Source organism: Phalangium opilio, unplaced genomic scaffold (assembly GCF_054372755.1).
Source record: "Phalangium opilio isolate 3A_F unplaced genomic scaffold, DU_Popi_V2 ptg000063l_1, whole genome shotgun sequence".
NCBI classification, from domain to species: Eukaryota; Metazoa; Arthropoda; class Arachnida; order Opiliones; family Phalangiidae; genus Phalangium; species Phalangium opilio.
Window position 1 is genome coordinate 4,162,225 of NW_028324180.1, and position 3,685 is coordinate 4,165,909.

The 3,685-nt window shown below is 36.1% G+C and overlaps 1 long non-coding RNA gene across 3 annotated transcripts; it reads right to left on the minus strand.

The window, feature by feature from the left end:
* Positions 1 to 207: 207 nt before the first annotated feature.
* On the minus strand, positions 208 to 2,318 carry LOC149662772 (uncharacterized). 3 transcript variants are annotated; one of them, XR_016368663.1, is made up of 4 exons: positions 1,855 to 2,318; positions 956 to 1,069; positions 772 to 873; positions 208 to 709 (listed from the first exon to the last, which is right to left on the minus strand). It is a non-coding gene; the product is annotated as an uncharacterized LOC149662772 (long non-coding RNA). The 3 variants fall into 3 exon arrangements; XR_016368665.1 differs by lacking the exon at positions 208 to 709 and having other exon boundaries at positions 743 to 928; positions 1,009 to 1,069; XR_016368664.1 differs by lacking the exon at positions 208 to 709 and having other exon boundaries at positions 757 to 873.
* Between the last annotated feature and the right edge of the window lie 1,367 nt (positions 2,319 to 3,685).

Below are 3,685 nucleotides of genomic sequence, written 5' to 3' on the forward strand. Positions count from 1 at the left end.
TATTTTGTACAAGTGTACATTAAGTTACTCCTTCAACTTGATAAGGTTGGAAGATCGTGAGTTAAAATGGTTTCGCTAACCCATAAATGAGAGCATTTACATTTGGAACTACCTCTTTCAGAATTTTCCTCATCCTATTGTTATTGTTTGTACCAACAGTCCCATCTAATGACAGGTTTAAGAAGCTATTCCAATTCATTTCCCTATTTCAAAAGCATGAGAAGTGAACCTGTGTGAAGTGGTCTTTTCCGCTGTTATTCGTACAATTTTGTTCCCTATTAGAGATTGTTGTTAATGGTACCTATTGCGTAATTGTATCTATTTGTAAATCAAGGCCCTAAAATGTAATGCTTGCCACATAAGTATTTCAAGCCCTACATCCCGGTGCATTTTACCTAAATGATTAGAGCCTAAACTGCAAGAATTGCTCTGTCCATGAACATTGGCTTCTTAAGAAAAGAGTTCCTGATTTGCTAATGTTCGATGACTGACACAATATTTATGTGCATCTTTAAAGTTAGTGTCAGCTCTAAACGGTGGATTTACATCAAAAGTGGGCTTGAAATCTTATAATTTGTTTTACCTGTTTACTACGAGGCCAAAGATGTAAAAGCAAGCACCTTGAGGAATTATGCAATGTTGTTTGTGACCTAACCCTTCTTCAGAGGGTTCCTGGACAATTGTAGATTGTTACTTGTTGGTCTAGTAACTATTAACAGAGTTATTGTTACATTTGCAGCGAGACTTGCAGCTCTTCGTCACAACCTGTACCTTGCGAAGTCGTGTAAGTAACCTAAACATACTGTAGCAAATGGCCTAGTTGTCAAATACTTGTCACCTTACCAACGTTCACTGATAGTTTCATAAACAATCCTAAAAATTCCAATATTTGTGACTTCGTCTCACATTGTAATATACTTTAGTTTTTCTTGTCGTATAAACATAATAATCATACGCTTTCAAAGACTTTTCCCAGTAGAAATGCAAGTGTACGACCGGGTAGTTTACCTTTAGTTGCCAAATGTCCAGTTGAACGAACATGAAGGCCATAGGCTTCGTGTGGATATCCCTTCATAAACAAAAGCTTAAGATTATTATTATACAATACAACATTATGAACTAGACACATTGAAACCGGTTTTAATCATTTTGAAAAGGTCTAAACGCAACAATGTTATGATAAGTGTTGAGATAATTCATGGCCAAATTAAATGTTTAATTCAAACAATGGAATAGTCATATCAAAAACGCTCAAAGCAGCTTCTTATTGTATAGTGTTTGTATATACAATTCTTTCCTACATATCCTATAACACATTTCAATATTTGGCTGCGATTCGCCTCCCTCTCATATTTCAATTACCATGTCAACATTGAACTCCTACACATATTACATTACTAACATGATTCAATACATTAAAATATGACCAAGTTCTTTTTTGTCCGTTAAATAGTCGCCATGACGACGTTTTGGATGTCAATAGCGTTGAGGGATTTGGAAGCGTCAATGATTCCAGTATGTGTGTAAGCTTTCCGTGTATAGTGATATCATGAAAATTTGTTTGAAGAGACCAAAGAATTACTAATTTTCAGGACCTAAAATCACGAGGTTTCAGTTGCTGAAAATCAGTATTTCTTCGTCTCTTGTCAGCACGTACAAAGCTACGTCACATAGGTATGTGCGTGCTGACAACCTAAGCCGGAACAGAGCATGTATCTATTAAGCTGCCGTCGGAAAAAGGGAGTTGCCTATCCTTTAGCGTCAAAACAAATTGCCTCTTGCACATACTTTATTCATGCGATGCGAATATAATTTATTTCGTTTAACAAGCGCTCAAATTAATATTCTTCTTACCTTTCAAGATCAATCTGACTCTCTTTCGCAAGATGTTTCAACATTTTTTACGAGTTTTGGTTAGATGACATATTACACAGATGGTGAATAATATTAATTAATTCCGTATTATCCAAGATCCCGAGGCAAGCTGCTCAACAACTGTGAGCGGAACCACCAGTGATGGCCTACCGCCACTGTCTCATAGCAATTGTAAGTCGTATACTATACATACTGTCAGTGTTTTATGAATTGGGTAATTTACTCACGTGCCCAGGCGTTTATCATAACGTTACCTGTGAATAGTTATTTCCTCATATGTTTGGTACCGCCTGCTGCGGTAACGAACATAATCCTCGACACAGTTATTTGGCATCATCTAAGGAATGGGGAAATAATGGCCTTGTTTTGTTCGTAAACATTTGAACCTCACGGGATGACATTACCTTTTGTCGCAACATTCGTTTAAAACAGTTGTCATCTTGCGAGAACTATTAGTAAAAGACATTGCAAATGAAATTATTTCATTAACACAACAGCGAATAAATGACGTACATCTAACACTTACAGTATGATTTCCGCTGCTTAGTTTATAGGCTTCTTAGTATTTGGTATCATAACTGAACATAGTTCTTTTTACAGCTGAATTGCCTAACGTTCGCAAGAGACCTTTGTCCATCAACGAAGAGCTGCTTATGCGCATGAGGAACACCTTCACTCCGTAATGAGAGTACTGGCGGAAAATGAACGGGCGAGGCTGGAGCAAGAAGGGGCCAGGCTAGACTATAAGAAAATTAAGATGGAGTGCAAAGCTGAAAATAAGAAGCATGCAAATTAAAACGAAAAGGTTGAAGGCCGAGGCTGCTAAGATTCAAGCCGAGGCTGCAAAGCTTCAGGCTGAGGCTGCAATTGTTCAGGCTGAATCGTTAAAAACCTTAGTTGCACGCATGTTTCCATGATGTCTTATTTTTTTGTTCTTTTTTATTTATTTATTTATTACATGCAAAACGTGATCTGCAAATTGTTTTTTTTTTTAATTACTTCACCTTATTTATGACGCGTTTTTTTCTATTTAAAGTGTTAGTGACATAATTTTCGTCATCTTCATACTTAAAATGCGAAAAAGATCCTTGAAAAATCTAGTTTATTATGATATGTTTACTTTTTTATTTGGTTTCGTAGCAATTTATGAAATTGCAATCAAAGTTTTGTGTTTGGAAAAGGCCTAGTTGAGATTTTCTTTCGTTTGATGACGTAGTAAGGAGAAATTTTCACTCTAGATGTCGCTCACGTGACGCGCCTGTTAGTGTCGCCGCGCAGCGTTAAGCCTAATTTATTCAGATTCGCGCGCGCGCCGCATTAGTAGACTCGGGAGTCTCGCGCTTGGCTTTTCCGCGAGATGCCGTGAGTGACGTATCAAGGAGAAAAACCCGCCAAAAATCATCTCCGCAAATTTGCCTTTGTCCCCCAAATTTCAAGTTTTCGAAGTGTTTTTTTCTGTGTTTTCCCTCATATTTAAATATTAATCAAGCATATTTTTGGAATCAGAAGAGTTTAAACTCTCAAAAAGTAAGGTTTTCTTTAGATTTGAGATCATTTTTAAATCACGTCGCTATTCCTTTAATTTCTTTCTGATTTTCTTTGTTTATTTTCTTTACTGTATTGCTTAATTTCATTACTGTATTGCTTAGTTTCATGTATTATTTATTTCGGGCTTAATTTATGACTCACCTTTTTCTATTTAAATTCTTTTTTTTTCATTGTATATTTTCCTTATACATTTAGGGTATATTGCACATTTTCATTACTCTATTGCTTATTTTCATTGCATATAGTCATTACTGTATTGCTT